Source organism: Pseudonaja textilis, chromosome 3, assembly GCF_049901715.1.
Source record: "Pseudonaja textilis isolate UNSWEBS1 chromosome 3, rPseTex1.2, whole genome shotgun sequence".
Taxonomy (NCBI): Eukaryota; Metazoa; Chordata; class Lepidosauria; order Squamata; family Elapidae; genus Pseudonaja; species Pseudonaja textilis.
This window is the reverse complement of record NC_141992.1, coordinates 109,723,290-109,740,925: the sequence shown is the minus strand read 5'-3', so window position 1 is coordinate 109,740,925 and position 17,636 is coordinate 109,723,290. Positions and strand designations below refer to the sequence as shown.

Here is a 17,636-nt window from a genome sequence, read left to right as displayed (position 1 = left end):
TCTCCAGTCAGAGGTGGTATTTGCCGGTTCTCTGAACTACTCAACATTTTCGCTACCGGTTCTCCAGAACTGGTCAGAACCTGCTGAATACCACCTCCGATTTTACCTTGTGTGGTTCAGAATAACCTGTTTCCTAAAAACTGAAGATCACTGTAGAGATCTATAAAATTCTGCTTTATTCTGATAAAAATCATGAATTTACTGAGTATATTTTATTTTTGATATGGCCTTAAAAATGAGGTAGTGGGACTGAGTTCTAGGTATAGCTGTGTTGTCCTTCTCAATCCTTTTTTTGGTCTTCTAAATAAAAACACAGTGGATCATGACTTTTGTAATAGTGCATCATAACCCTGACGTTGGCAGAAGATTTCTATCTCACACTGCTAGTTTCCATTTGATTGGTCATTTTTTATACAGTCATTTGACTAGTCTAGTAGTTTACTAGAGTAGTCATTTGACTACTCTAGTAGTTTTACCATTGACTGTAACTCATATATTGAATCTGCAGTTTATGTTAGATATATTTAGGTCTTATTGAATGTTTGGAAAACGAATGCATGTTATTCCCATTCTGCAACAAGTGAATCCTCTGAGATTATTTTAGTTGCATGCTTCACTAAAAATCATACTGCTTGTATTTTAAAGTCTTGTTCATTTTGCAAATCCCATTAATCCCATAGAAGGATTAATGAGTTTAATATTCTCAGGTATTTTTGATCGCAGCTACTGATCACTGGCCATTTTAACTGGCAGTTATAGAATTTTTGCCCAATAAAAACCAAATTGTCTACTGCCTGTCAGAAAGAACCTTGTAAATGTCTATATATTTTTATTAAGTAAAGCTTGGTTGTTCTGTGAAATTAACTTTTTAAATTAAAGATACTGTACTGGCTGTCAAATGTAGAATACTTTGCTTCACAGTGTTCTTTGTTTTCCCCAGGAGCTGGTCCTTTGTTAGTTTTCATTTGCCAGTCAAGGTAAATCCTTGTTGCATAGGAAAGGAAATTCTGGCTCAGTGGTTTTACTTGGTAGACATAAAACAACAATTATATAAAATCAGATTATATATGCAATATTTAGTGGAAATGAATGAAGATGATAAAAAGCCTCACAGGTATTTGAACATTAGGAATTATGTGATCAAAACTTTTATTAAATCACATGTCCTGTTCCATTTTTGTGGTTCCTAGAACAATATTATTTTGTTATGTGACATACATTTTTATCATCTTCTCTCATTTTTATCAACACATCCATTTATCCTTAAAATTGATACTGTTTGACACATTCAATAATAAGGTGTAGGGTTCTATAAATATATGCAGAATAACAAAGGTGGTTTCTTATCACTTAAAGGCCTATCTCACAAATGGTCAAATTTCTTTCAAAATATCTAATTTGAATTTGAATAATTTTCTAATGTTAAATATTTGACACTTTTTTCTCTCACTCTGTTTTGTGGCCACTGTTTTTTAGTGATCAAAGACTGGTGCACTGTACTTTAATGCGGTTGCCAGTTTATATTGTTTGTCATTCCTTCATTCCTATAGATTTATCTGCTACAGTAAAGGAAAGACAGGACACATCTCAGTACTATCCATGGTCAAAAAGTCATGGCAGCATGATCAAAGCCCCAGCTCTTTTATATAGTACTGTCATAGCATCATCTTGATTTTTTAACCTCCTTCACAGGTGCCAATGGTAGTTCCCTATGACTTCTCAACAACTATGGTATATCTGTATAGGTTTTTGCATGTTTTTATATAGGAAAATGATATATAATAGTTTGTGTTCTTAACCAGTGCTCCCTGTTATTATAATAGGATGGATTGTTGTTTTGACTACTTATTACCTACAGTGTAACCATCAAATAGATTTCTAAGTACATAAAAATCACAGTTAGGTTCATAAGGGTATGCAAAAGAAGTGACTATTTTTGAGAAGTAGATAAGAACAAAAGTTTATAAATGTTTATTAATTTGCAGTTATACTATTTTACTTATGACATATTGTAATTCATTGAATTTACATTACATTAAGTCAGAATTTTTAGACATGATTTTTTGAACAAGCTATTGTGGTCTGATCTCCATACAATATGTCTAACTAGGAATTTTAAAAAAGTACTTTGACATAGATACACTCCTTGTATAGATAGTCCTCGACTTATGATCACAACTGAGTCCAAAATTTATGCTGCTAAGTGAGAAATTTCATAAGTGAGTTTTGTCCCATTTTACAACCTTTCTTGTTATATTTGTTAAGTGAATTACTTGCAGTTGTTAAATTAGTAACATGGTTATTAAGTGAATCTGGCTTCTTCATTGACTTTGCTTGTCAGAAGGTTGCAAAAGATGTCACATGAGCCCAGGACACCGGAACCACCATAAATATGAACCAGATGTAAATCATATGATGGTGCAATGGTCATAAATATGAAAAACAGTCATAACTCACTATTTTCAGTGTTGTAACTTTGAATGGTCACTAAACTAATTGTTGTAAGTTGAGGACTACCTGTATATCCTTAAACAAGGTCATCTTAAAAGAATGATTGACAAACGGGATAGTAATATTTGAAATGATACCTTGAAAATGATAGTAATATTAGGAAATAGAAACTTTCAGAGTTTCATCAAGTTGGGGAAAAGGTCAAAGCAAAATTCTGAAATTTATAATTGATAATTATTTTCTTAATTTTTACTTCTCAGATTTGATCAGCTTTTCTGTGCTAAATTATACATTGAAAGTATATCCTAAGATATTTTTTGAAGAGGACCCTTTTTGATTGTATAACTATATTACGTTGTTTAGAAGACAATAACTTTTGAGTTATTACCATGCCATTATTTACTATTTTAAGCACTTTTATTTCCATTAGCATACTGAAGACTGCTGTTGAAAACACTAGAATATCTGCCACCCTTAATTAGAATTAAACCAATCACAAGCAAATCCTTCATTTACTAGTTGCTCTCTTGTTTTTATTTTAAATCCCTCTTTTTCAAATATCAATAAGTCTCAATATGTCATCTGTTTACATTCCAAAATAATTGTTCTATATAGTGCTTCATGAGGTGATAATCAAAGTGACAGTTCATTAACTAATCTTCTTTTATACTTCCACCATACATGTGCAATCAATTGCTTAATAACATGAATCTTAAAGCCAAGGTTCACTTTTATTTTGTCGTATCATAGGTAGGCATGGCACCCAAATCTCAAATCAAAACCTTCCAGGTCTAACGTCCTAGAATTTTTTTAAATTATCCAATCTTTTAGTCATGCCAGACAACAAGCATCATAATATAATCTAAAATCTGGCAAACCCAGACCACCTCTATTTTTAGAATCTTTTAGCAGCTTATAGTTGATTCTTGTTTTTTTATTTTTCCAAATTAATGTAGATATATATTTCTGTTACTGTTTAAAAGTGGAATCTGTAATCAATATTGGTATAGCCTGAAATAGAAATAACATTCTAGCTAATATATTCATTTTAATTACTGAGATTTTTCCCATTAATGACAAATCTAATTTTCTAGGTCTAGAATTTCAAGTCTGGTGGCATAAGCTTATTCTACAACAAGTAGAGAAGTGGAGAACTCTCCTTGTGAAATATTTCTGGACTTTCTCAACTGTGCTAATATCAGATACGTAATGTGGGTTCCAGACTGATGAGCTGTATTCGAGTATTGGTCTAGCAAATGTTTTGTATGCTCTAGTTAGTAGTGTGATATTACCAGAGAAAAAGCTACGTAGGATTAGGTTAACAACTCTTAATGCCTTTTTGGCTATGTCGTTACAGTGGGCTCTAGGACTTATATCATTAGAGATGAGTATTCCAAGGTCCTTTACAGAGCTTGGATCATCAACAAGGTCTTGACTATTCAGCTTGTATTTTATTTTCTGATTTTTTTTTGCCAATAGATAAGACAGAGCATTTATTGGTTGAGAGTTGGAGTTGCCATTTGTTTGACCATTCTGATACATAGTCAACATCTTTTCGAAGGGTAGAGGTATTGTCTGTAGTATTGAACAGCTTTACATCATCAGCGAAGAGAAAGCAGTTGCTCTTAATGTGATCACAGAGGTCATTTGTGTAGAGTATGAAGAGAGTTGGTCCTAGAACACTGCCTTGGGGGACACCACTATTGACAGGTACAGAATTTGATAGGACGCTCCCAATTTTGACCATTTGTTGTCTGTTTGACAGGAATGCTTCTATCCAGTTATGTAGGTGTCCAGAGATACCATAAGATTTTAGTTTTAGGAGTAGTTTGTTGTGTACCACTGAATCAAAGGCTTTACAGAAGTCTATGTAGATTGCGTCTATTGCTTTGCCCTGATTGAGTTGTGTAGTCCATATGTTTTTGCAGTGTAAGAATTGCAGATTACAGGATAGTTTTTTTCTGAAACCAAATTGTTTATTAGAGAGTAGGTTGTTTGTCTCTAAGTGGAGGATAATAAATTGTTTAATAATTGATTCCATGACTTTACAGGTGACACAGCATAAGGAGATTGGTCTGTAATTTTCAACTAGGCTGCGGTCTCCCTTTTTGAAGATGGGGATGACCGTGGCTTGTGACCATAGGTTAGGCAAGGAGCTGGTCCTGAAAGATTTTTCAAAGATTATGCTTAGAGGTTCTGCTATGGCAGTGGATAGCTTTTTTAAGAAGTAGGCACATATTGCGTCCGGTCCAATAGATAGAGATGGTTTTAGATTGCGCAGTGCTTTTTCAACATTGTCTTCTGTAAAATCGATATGTATTAGATCATTGTAGTTTTCTGTGGTTCAGCTAGGAAATACTGGGCATGATCCATTGCTGTTTACAAATACTGAGCCAAAGAATGTGTTAAAGATGTTGGCTTTAATGGTGTCGTCGTTGCAGTCTTTACCATTAGGTCTTATCAGGGGAAGGATGGAACTTGAGTCTTTTAGTTTGTTGTTTACAAAATTGTAAAAAGCACGGGTGGAATTGGTGCGTAGAATGTTTTCCTCTTGTTTAATGTGATAATTGGTGCATTCAGTCTTTATCTGGTGGCATAAATTTTTGTGGCGGCTTTTGAAGTTGGCAATGTGACCAGATTTGTTTTTCCGCCAGAGTGATCTCTTTTTGGATTGAAGTTTCCTTATTGTTATGGGTAATCTGTTTTTTCATAACACATTCAATGGGTCTTGCATAGTCAATACCAAATCGTTGGCGAATGCACATAATTTGTAATTATATGTGTTAATTTGTAGTCCTTTGCTCTGTTACCCTGTCTCATATCTCTATTTAACAGTTCCAACACTCAAATAAATAATAAAGAAAATAAAGGACAATCCGTCTTTGTTCCCTTTTGGATTTCAATTGGTATTGTAAAGTTTCCAATCACCATGATTTGAGCTTTCTGGAGATGGACATCAGACCCTGTATAAAGCCCAATCCAAAATCCATTTTTCCACTACTTTAAACATAAAGGCCCAGTTTAAATTGTCAAAAGCTTTTTTTCTGCATGCAGAAATATTAATGCAGTCTGTTTGTCACTACGTTGTTGTAAATATTCAATTATATTCAAAATTACACTAAACTTATCTTTTAGTTGTATTTTAGGTAAGACGCCACACTGGTCTTCATGTATATAATCCTAAATGTAAATAGTTTGTAGTCATTATTATGGAGAGATATTGTCCTATAGTTGTTCACAAAAGTTAAATCCAATCCTTCTTCAGCTATTAAAGAAATATAGGCATCCTTCAAAGAGTCTGGTATAGGGTCTTTTTGTAAAATAGAAATGGATGTGTATGATAGTAAGTCTGGACATACTGCCAAGAACCTTTAGCGGTTATAAGGGTTAACTGAGAGGCAGTTTGTCAGGACTCCGACATGCACCCCCATTCAAATCATAAGTTTCTAGCCACATCTCTCAAAGTAAAAAATATTGATTTATTAGGAGTTGACATGTTGGCGTTTTCCAGTTGCAGCCAACTCTGACACATCATTCATTTCACCCTTGACCCTGGTCTTCTCCCCATCCCCTGGATGTATATTCTCCAATGAGACATATCCATAGCCAAGAATCATCAATCATGCTCTCCAGTAATAATTTTGCGTGCCAGAAGCTTTGGTTGCCAAAGTGATTATCAGAAGCATTTCGGGAATGCACTGCTTTCCCCACTCCCTTTCTGCTGACAACTAAAAAGACCAAATAAGTAGTTTTGGTTGACATTCAGCTCCCCTCACTTCTTGAAGGTGACCTGTACAACACAAAAAGAAAACAAATTTATTGCAGGTCTAGAACTTAGGGTTGCAACCCCCCCCCCAGGTTTGGTTGGTTTTTCTGCATGGAGCCTCATCACAAGGCGATTGGCTTGGACGTTCCTACTCTTTACCCAAGATGCCTCTGATAAGGGGTAGCCCTTGCACTTGATCAAATATTGGAGTTGTCTCCTGTGCCACCTCAAATTGAGGATTCACTGCACCTCATAATGGGTTTGGCCCCTTATGACTACGGGGTCTGGAGGTTGTGCACGCTGCTACCATGTGACCCATCCCCCCGCCTCGGTAGCATTTAATTGGGATTTGTAGAAGGGCTGGTTTGGGACCAGTTGTGGTGCTGTAGCTCCTCGTCGCCTGGGTGGTCTCTGTTCTGGCTTATCTCTCTTTGGTTTTCGGCAGCTTTCTCATGTCATTAGCGCATAATGCCCCATCAACTTTTATGGCCACCCAGAACCACTCAGAGAGTGGGATGTTCCTATAGGGGGTTACTTAGCTAATTTGCTTATCTAGGCTTGCTCTGAAAAAATGAGCCAGCATCCATTCAGGCAAAAGGGGTAGCTTCCCACTGATCCTCCAGAATTCACTGATGTGTTCCTTGATGGGTTGGCCTCTCTGCTTTAGGTTGCTGAGCTCAATTTCCACATACAGGTCCTCTTCTGCCTCCTCAAATCTGGCCTCTAGCAGTCGTACAAAGTCATCAACGTCCTGCAGTTGGGAGACCCTTCTCTTGTGGAAGGTAGCTAGCCATCCTCTTGCTTCTCCCTCCAATCCCTCGGAAATGGCATTCACCATGGCCCTAGGGGAGGGGTGGAGGTATCCATAGCATTTTAGGTAGATCAGGTTAAAGGTGCAGGTTAAAGCCAATGAGAATCAAGCCAAGACCTGAAACAATTGCCGCCTGGTTGTCATACATTTCCTTTGTCACTAGGTGGCTGACCGATTCTAGTTTAAGGCCCATAATAGTGTGCAGAGGATCCAAAGGAGGAACAACAAGGGCCCCCACATAGAAGTGGGAACAGTAGAGTCAAGGAATAGAGCTAGTGGGTCTGGGTCCCCATCAGAGCAGTTTGTTGAGCACTGCTCCTCCCTCCTCCTGTCGCCCTCTGTAAGATTGCACTTGAGGTGACTGGCCTTCTTCCCTGGCTCTAGTTCATACCGGGGGAGGGGGCTGTCTGTTGCTTGGAGGAGGCACTGGCTGTAGCTTTGGACTCCTTTTCCTTCTGGTGGGTGATGAAGGAGGGCTGTGGCCTCGCCTGCTTCTCCTCACTTCAAAGGGTTCTGTAAAAACTCCCCTCTGGTTGGGGCAGCATAATGGGCCGTCATCCTGGTCAAATTCCTCCCCGAGTTGCTCCATGGGTCTCCCCTGGGATTCCATCAGGGGCTTTGGGGCCCTGGCTTGTGCCCAGTCCCACATCCAATCCACTCTTCCCAGTTCACTCAAGGGCCTTCTCCCTTTTTGGGTCTGGGGATGGGGAAATTTAGCCTCAGAGGCTTTAGAAACTTTCTTTTCCCACTAGTATCTATCTGGGTTTTTTTCTTCTCCTGGAGCTGATCTCTTCGCTTTGGAATTCAAATTGGGCTATTCTCCAGCCTTAATTATGCCATCAGCTTCTTATTTGCTTCTGGCTGGAGGCCAAGTCTGTTTCTCCTCCTGAACTGATATCTGCCATAGCTACCTGAGTTTCTCCCCACACACCCCAGATGTCAGGGAGCGATCGGAGAGGCCGGGAGCCAGGACCCTGGTCATTGATTTAGTGTGAGAGTTGGCTGGCTGTCAAAACCCTGACATGTACCCTCATTCATATCATAAGTTTCTAGCCACATCTCTCAGAGCAAAAGAGATTTATTTATTAGGAGTTGACATGTCGGCGTTTCCCAGTTGCAACCGACTCTGACACATCATTCATTTCACCCTTGACCCTGGTCTTCCCCTCACCCTCTGGATTATATTCTCCAATGAGACACATCCATAGCCAAGAGTCATAAATCATGCGCTCCAGTAATAATTTTGCCGCCAGAAGCTTTGGTTGCCAAAGTGATTTATCTGAAGCATTTCGGGAATTCACTGCTTTCCCCACTCCCTTTCTACTGACAACTAAAAAACCAAAGAAGTATTTTCTAGTTGACACAGTTTCTGTAAGCAGGGCAATAAAGATTAGGCTAGAGACAATACCAGAATGTTTCCTTTCTGCCTTCCTGTGAAGTGGACAAAAACAAGAGATTTCTTCCAACAACCGGTTCTCCGACTGCTTAGAAAGTTAATAACCAGTTCTCGCAAATAGGTAGGAACCTGTTGAATCCCACCACCGGATAGGGCCCAGTGTTTAAGTCTGTCAAGATCCATCTGGATCTTGAGCATATCATCAAGGGTGTAGGTATTCCTGCCAGCTTAGTGTCATCCTCAAATTTGGTAAGTTCCCCTTCTATTCCTTCATCTAAGTCGTTTATGAATATATTGAAGAGTACTGGGCCTCAGACAGAACTTGTGGTACTGTTGCTTCACTTAGTTGCCTCAAGTGACTATGTGATGGCCTCATTATTTTTAGAATTACAAAGAAAAAAGTAACAGGAACAGGTTGGGCTAAGAACATTTGTCAATTTCTTTTTCATGTCAGAATTTCATTTTGAAGAAAACTTTTTGAGACAGTGCTAATGCTGATGTTTATGCTCAGGTGTATAAAATAGATACAATGATAGAGTCATCACCATTTATCATAGAGTTGCTGAAATAACCATATAATTTTTATTCCTGGAAACAATATTATTTATTTCAATTTGTATGCTTCTGGATACAGAAATCCAATAAAAACATATCATAAGATATTCATAGTAAGCATCATTAGAGCCTTGGGGGCACAGTGACTAGAATGCAGTATTGCAGGCTAATTTTGTTGACTGCCAGGAGTTAGATCCTCACCATCTTTCTGAGATGGGTAAAATGAGGCCCTGACTTTGTAAAATGCTTAGAAAGTACTGTAAAGCACGATGAAGAGGTATATATGTCTTTGCTATTATTATTGCCATTAGAATGACAATTGTAAATATTATTGTTTATTTATGGTCTAAGACCACACCTGTAAACAATGTGGAACAATAAAAACAACCGAAATATGAGGCAAAATATAACTGCGCTGTTAAACTGAAATTTAAAAATGATGACAAATAATCACCCTACAATTTAAAGAAGACCGCCGTCTAAATATTGTAGTTTGTAGAACATTAAAAATGAGTCTTAAATCCCAAATAAAGCTATTCTATAATGCCACAACAACTGAGAAACAATATGCTCCCTGACCTTCATGCCCCTTATTGTATTTGCATAAGGCAATTGTGTTGCAATAGAGATTAACCTCTATTGCAGACCTCCAAGGTCCCTTCCAACTCTGCTATTCTGTTAATAAATACGAAATGTGTTTTCACATACAGCATTGTATAAACTTAGGACGGTGGCTTTGACTTAAACTGAGGTTAGTTGCAGAAATTAATGATTTACAGCACTATAAAAATAATTCTACTTAATTCATATTTAATAAGTGTCTGATAATAAATTTTAATCACTTTTCAAGGGTAAGTGTAGGCTTCATTTTTAGAAACTAAGTACATAGTTTCAAAGTAATAATAAATTGTTTTCAGATTAGCTTTCAGCCACAATGGGATGTTTTTACTTTTCTATTAAAGCAAGCACATAGTTGTCAAATGAACCACATCTAATTCAATTACTTAATAGATATTATATATTATAATTTTGTATTATATATGTGTGTGTATGATATATAAAATACATCAGACATTCCAGATATAGCTACGCTATTGTTTCCAGATCCTTTGGCTATACAATAATTTATCAACATCAGAATTCTATAGGTTGTCTGTCTCTATCCTTATCAATATCTCTAACGGGTAATTTGCATTAGTAAAATTATTCATGTTTATTAGCTTGACTTCGGGAAATAGAAGACTATTTCTATAACTGGCACACATATTTCTGAACTGATGACTTGAAATAGAAAGGTTTTTAAAAATTAAATAAGCAAATTTCAACCAAGGCAGCACGCAAAATTTAAAACATGGGAGGTGATAATGTTAACATATTCTTCCTCACCTTTTTCTTGTTATCCATAATCTGAGAACAAATGAAAGCTTTCCAGCTATTTCAGGGAATAGCTATTTCTGAATGGTGACTGTAGCCTGCTGTCATGTTTGGTTTTTTCCCTACAGTTACTCCAAATAATTCCGCTTTTTTGCTATTCCTCCTCTATATGTAAGTCAGCTGGGTGAACTTGGGCCAGCCGTTCTCTCTCAGCCAAGTTATCTCACAGGGTTCTAAAGAAAATAGAAGTAGGAAGGTGTATTGGATAACTAACTAACTAACTAAATAGGTAAATTTACACAGGCTTCTTCTCCACCTTGCTTTGAGCTACATGTCCCTTCTTTTATACTCATTGTCTTCTTTGTCCTTGAATTCTTAGACAGAAAAGTAAAAGCTTAATTTTCTCTGTCTGTGTGTCTATGTGTGTATGGTGTCCATGACAAATAGAATTGATGAGGCCTTTTAACTGTAACTCCAGAAAAGTTGTGAACTGACAAACTATATTAAATATGAAAAAAATGATTTTGCATGGTGATGGGAGAAGCATCATCTGAATAATACTGCAAAAATGAATGAAGGGTGTCACATTTTTAAGGAAAGTCATAGGTTACCATTTACTAACTGCATTTAGCAAAGCTATTAAGTTGGCAAATGAAAACTGAGACGACTTCATTGGAAAAAAATGGCATACAGTATTTGAAACAGATTTTGAAAATCTTACCGTATGTTTCCTGTTCTGATCCATTTCTCTTTCCCCCAAATAACTATATAAAATGTTTAAACTTTTAATCTGTTTCTGTTCTGATCCAGTGTTTCTCATTTTCACATTTCACTTTGTGCTTCATGATCTTCAAGAAACGGAAGATTATATGAAGAAATCACACATTTAATATATTTATTTCTTGGTTGAATGGGTATATTCCAAACCTCCTTCAAGGTTTTTTTTCAGGTGATGCAGAAGAAGGAAGAACCCAAAACAAGTGAAAAGCAAGAGGAATTAGTATATGTGCTATGCCAGGAGCATATTGCAAGTTCTCATGGTACAAGCTTGCAGGTTGTACTCCTGTGCCATTCATAGATATAATCTATATTTTGCAATATTTGAAAGTGCTTTTCAGAAATCATGTGCTATGTATTGATTGCAAAGCCATGCACAATTGAAATGCTAACAGGAGCAACACATTATCTTGAATTCAATATTTAAAATATGTGCTGCAGTATGATTTGGGTACAATAATATTGTCTAATTTTCTTTTCTGAATGAATATCTGTTTTACAAATGTTTTCAATGTTTTTATTTTACCTTGTAGAGATGCAGAAATACTTTTAGGGCAAAACCCCCAAGCTTTACATTTGTAAGCTTATCTAATTTGTAAGCAAATCCATTAGAGAACATCCCATTTTTGTCTGTATTTTTTTTATTTGCACCTTTTGGGAATGTTTTTTGAATATGATATCTTGTTTTTCATTATTTTGACAAATAGGTTATTGAATAGAAGATAAGTATATATAATTATAATAATTGAATTTGAAGATGGGCTTTAAAGAAGGATGAATAATTCCAATCTTGTCTCCTTCCTATTTTTTTCCATTATTTACCAAAGCTGGATCCAACTATGGCTTATTCCATATCCTGGACAATTGTGGAAAGGTGTCACCCCCTTTTTCTACCATAGCTGAATCCACAAGGAACAGCTTGTCAGTAGCCAATAAACTACACTGTTGTTGTCTCCTTCACATCATTGCACAATAAAGGGCCTCATTGGTCCTATCATAAGATTATAGCTAAAGGCATTTTACTGTACATTTTTTCTTAAGAATAACTAAATAAATAATAATTACCGGTTCCTGATGTCCTTAGATCTACCAGGAGTACTAATTCCTAGATTGAAGAAGAAAGTTAAAGGTATGCTAAAAGTTAATCTGAGGATTCAATTTTCAGAACAGATAAATATCTTTGCCCAGTCTCAATTAAATATTTGGATTTATATTCTCAAAAAAAAAAAAACCATGAAGAAGCAACAGCCTCATGGTTTGTACGTTGTGATCATTTAGACTTTGCTACAAAGGAAAAATTAAAGGGGTATATCATTGGAAATGGAATGATATCTATTTGCATCTCCTAAAGCTGGCTATTAATAATAAAAAATTCTCCCTAAGTGGGCCATGTATCTTGATTGCACTCAGGTATGACAAGATGTTAAGAAAAATGTTTTTAAGCACATTATGCCACTATAGCATCATAGAGGATCTGTCTAGGTTAATATTAATGGGGCAATGAGCAGGTTTTGCTTCTTTACAACGGTGTCCAGGTAGAACATTTTACTTTTTCTCAGTAGCTAGATAACTACTAATCTGTTGGAAAGTTAATCTTGCACTATCTGCAAGTACATACATTAATTGAGAATCAAGGTTGTCTTATCAGCCCTATTCTTTTTTATGCTCCCAGAGCATATCAACATGCAACCTTCTGAAATAGACATATTTGTGCAGAAGATATTTATCATGTTAGGTTGTTGCATGTCTTCATAGTGCTAGGTAAAGGCAGATAAAATAATATACTGAAAGGAAGAGTTTATTTTCAGATGCCAGAAAGGTAGGGTTTTTTTTGCAAATCTGCAATGTTTAATTAAAAGATAAATATAAATATGAAATAAGGTATGAAAACTGGATTCTTAGTTTTCTATTTCCAATAAAGTAAAGATGATGGCATAATTAAAATGTTTATAATTTTAAAATGCTGTTTCATTTCCATGGTAGGTCATAACTCTGTATAACAGTTAAGAATATTGCCCTTAGGTTTTCAGAAACTAATCTGATCTAGAAATGTGATCTGGTTATTTGCGTTTTGAAAATGTATTGTGATGTGTTAAGTATAGTAATCTATTTTAAATATTTGAATATAAAGTACTTTTCTTAGGTATTAAAATCATGTCTAATTTAGTAGTGGGAGATCCCGCTGTGGATTAGCTATCTAATCTGAAAATAAAGAACAGTAGATCAAAATAAATAAGAATATTTTTCTTAAAAAATCTTTCTTCATAAATTTCCCTGAATACACTGCCATGCAATACTTTTATTAAGACTAATCAAATATGGACAAAATGATGTGTGATAGGAAACCTAATGTCTTAAATAAAAGTTTTGGTCTGCCATGGTTTTTTAAAATGAACTAGCATGACTTACTTTGTACGTTAACAGAAAATCACTCTTCATATAAGCTCTAATATATGGACTGTTTTTCACATGAAATGTATTTTCATAATTCTAATATGATCTTTGAATTTAGTATAGAAAGAAAAGCTTATTTTAAATGTTGCTCAGCATAAGCAGGCCTTGTGAAAATATTTTTTAAAGGAAAGTGCTTATACTATTGAATAAAGTTTGCTTGCTTGCTTTTCAGTAGCACGAGGCTTCTGGTTTGGGACAGTAAAAGAGACCCAGGCACTATACTTTGTTGAGATTCCATATGCACCATATTCTGTCTGACTCACACACACATTCTCTCTCAGTTTTAAAAAATGATACACAGAATAGTTAAAATGCAATAGTCTATAGAAACTGAGAATACACTGACAATTTTTCCATATAAACCAATATTTACCAGTAATCTTGTGTTTCTATTTTTGTTTTTTGGCAGACTTTTACCAGTAAATATCGGTTTATTCCTGAAACCAGAAGCCCTAAACATATCTTTGTTTATAAGGTCAGTCTTCATTTCCTGTTTCTGTCCTTCCCCACTTATTTACAAACTCTGTTGTTTTTCAGGTTATGGAAGGTATGGAGTATTCTTTTTGTTTTCCTGCTTGCCACCATTTTTTTTAAAAAAATTGAACTTTGTTATGCGTGCAGACTGGAGTTTTGGGCATTCTTTTCATCTTAGAAAATTTTATATATAGCTAATAATTATATTGAAGTCCAGAAGAACATTCAATTTAAATGTTTATTATTTTAATATATAAAATTGCAGAGTGAATTAGTCATCCATTTAGCAAAATTCTTAGATGGGCATTGACTATTTATAGTCAAACATTATATAATTCCAAAAAGTGTTAACATGTAGTAATGAAGCATTGAGTTTAAAATAGGATTGTGCTTTAAGTGATTTTTTGAAATATATTTCTACAGAATCATTTAAATAAAAGTAGGATTGGACTTCAATAAAATTGTTGCAAATTCTACTGTGACAGTAGCCAATACGGAATGACATTGAATTTATTGAATTCAATAAATTGAATATGTTGCAATAATTTTTGAAATTTTGGTGATCCATAATTATAGTATACTTAACTGAAATTACCTACGAGCACCCTTCTTTCCATTAACTCTTGCTTTTAAAGAACATGTATCAATATCAAGCTATACTTTTTAATTTACAAATCAAGTAGTATCAGTGGAGCACTGATAACTTCAACAGCACCCTCATGTGCTTCTTGTCATCTGCTTCTGATATCTGAATGCCTGCAGTCCCATGGAAGTATTGGAAATCTCATATATTGGTGATTGGGTTTAGGATTCTGTGTTCCTCTGCATAATGCTTTTTATGATTTCAAGCATTACACTAAATGGGTGGGACTATGTAGGCTGTCATGCTTTGTGAATATTGGGGTGGCCTATAGAGTTGTGTAGCATTTATCATGTTTGGTTACATCAACAATTCTTCCTTTTAAACAAAATCCCTCTCATTCTTGAATTTTCAGTTTCTTGTCCCAATTGAAAACTAATTTTCCTCCCCTTTTGCAGCTGTCTTTTTGTGATTATGATTGTGCAATATTATTGGCCACAACTTTAATCTGAGCAATTGACACTGGTCTATCTTCAAATCATTCAGAAGACTTGAAGAGAACTCCTCTTTCTACTCTGGAATTCAAATGTATATATTTTATCTGAAGTACGTTATTTAAAAGTCAAATTTGTCTCATCTTCAGTACCTATACAATTCAAAAAGTTCCAAAAATACTATATTATGAGCTTTACCTATATAGATAATTCCTTTCATGATTTCAAATTGAAAAAAGACTTCATTAATTAATGAAGTATATCAGCCGTGGTTTTTTTAGTGTCAATATTCTAATTTTGTAATATTGTCAATATTTAATCAAATTGTTGCACAGATGCCAATTCAATTTTATTCAAAGGTGCTTGACTTTTCCATACTATATTTCTGTCAGTATTCAGGTGATACAGATAATTCTGTGTGCAAACTTCCCACAATACTAAATATCCCTATAGAGATATAGAGATACATTCATACAGCTGGAATTCTAAGCCCAATATTGTTAAATATCTTTACTGAGTGCCTGTTAATATGGTAATTTGAAATTGTGTATAACAAAATGATCAGGTTCACAATGTCAGACTAAAATTTCAAATACTGATTTGATAGGCTAAACAAGGCCTTTTCTAGCTAATTTGCTCTTGTTACTTTCAAGTGTTAAAACAAGCCAGGATTTACCAAGTGTATATTTTTTTCATTGCAGGTAAAGCAGAAACTAAGTCTTCAAATGAGTCAGTATTCATAAATCAACTTAGCCCCTTAAAGATGGCTTCTAATCCTTAATTGTTAGAAATATTTAATCATAGTCATGAGAATCTATTAATAAATTCATTTTCCTATTTTTTTCTTATCCTCACAATCAGAAGGAAGAAGCAAAACGTGATTATACCACATGTACCCAAAAACTGCTAAGAGATAATATGGTTTATTTTGCCATATGAAGGTTTTTACTGCTTTATGTGCAAATCTGGCCAGTGAATTGGTAGGGTTTGTAAATATTTTTGAATAGATGCCACCAGAAAGATAGTAAAAACTGAAAGACACTTTAAAATTTGACAGAATAAAAACTGAACAATAGTTTAAATTAGTTTTAAAATTCTTTGGGCCTGAGATCTTCTCAATTTTCTGTCCTCTTGAATTTTTAACTTAGAATGAACTTGGTTCAAATGTAGGATTTGTCCCAAGGCTTTAGCACCTTGTGCACAGTTTAAACATTTCCAAACTGTTTTCTAGGTAAGAAGAATAATGGGAACTACTCTGGAAATCAGTGCTTGTTCTGAGAATCTTTTCTTCTCAAGATGAGGTACCTGCACAAATAATCCAGGAAGTTCAGAATGTTATTGTCTCTTGAGAAATATTGACTGTTGGATGACTTTTTGTTATCTGAATGTAGGGGTACTGTTAAAATTTATAACCACTTTTAAAATAGAAGGATTTCCTTTTTCTCACAATGGTGCACATCATTGTATTTGAATGGAAAGATCTGACGGGGCAAAGTAATCCTAAATACCTTTCCTTTCTGGATTTAGAATGTTTTGCACATTTCAATTTTCTGTAAAGATCAGAACAATATTTCTCTTGTCTGCATATTTTTGCTAGTTAATATTTATTAGATGTGCCAAGCTCCATTGGATATATTTTTCTGTAACTTCTGAAATTATTAAATAACCATATACTGTATGAGTGCACACATTAGAACACTGGAATGTTGAACTAAGCATTTTTATGTAAATAATTACTACTTTTCAGTTGCAGAAAAGCCTGGATATCATCTCATAACTGTTGTATTTTGCTCTAATGGGAAATGTTCAGACATTCTGTGATATATGTACTTGTGCCAATGGTTATGTGTAACTACTAATTATAAATTGTAAACATGCTTGTTTCATTGTTCAGAATAGTATTCTCTTGTTAAAAATATTTTCAGTGAAATGTGAAAAGGAATTTATTTATTTTTTTAAGATTGTCTTGCAAGGTCTGTTTTCTCTACTTTTTTCCTAAAAAATAGTAGGGTAAAGATTGGAATTTTGTCTAGTTTTTCACTTGATAGACCAAAGTTACTATTGACACTGTCTTGCAATGCTGATCAAATGTATATCTTTTTGCACTTTAAATGAATAAGAAATGAGGAAAATCAAAGTGTCAATTGTACATACATTCACTGTACAGTGAATGTATACCATTAGTTAATCTGTTTTTAAACAGAATATTTTCCTTTGTGGGAAGGGGAATACTCAAGCAATGTATTTGCTAGTCAATATAAAGTGTTTACATGTAATTACTTAATAAATTATTTGATTTAAGATGAATCTTTCTGGTGATTTTTAAATGATAACTATAATATCTGGTTTTTGTCAGGGTATAAGTATTTAAAAAGTATATGGAATAATCAGTTTCAATATATTCATTTGATTAAAATTCTGAGGAAGGCAAAAGTCCTGAACTTGAGGCTGCGTGCAGGAACTTTGCTTCACTTTGCATTAGACACCTTACAGCCTCAAAAACT

At 34.8% G+C, this 17,636-nt stretch overlaps 1 protein-coding gene across 4 annotated transcripts in view; it reads left to right on the top strand.

Moving 5' to 3' along the window:
- PURA (purine rich element binding protein A) overlaps nucleotides 1-17,433 on the top strand; it is a 32,938-nt gene extending 15,505 nt beyond the window's left edge. The window contains exons 2-4 of one of the 4 annotated variants that reach the window (XM_087930580.1): nucleotides 12,215-12,259; nucleotides 13,994-14,059; nucleotides 16,364-17,433. The gene's annotated coding sequence lies outside the window, so the exon portion shown is untranslated. The other 3 variants (XM_087930578.1, XM_087930579.1, XM_087930581.1) reach the window with 3 other exon arrangements.
- The last annotated feature ends 203 nt before the right edge of the window (nucleotides 17,434-17,636 follow it).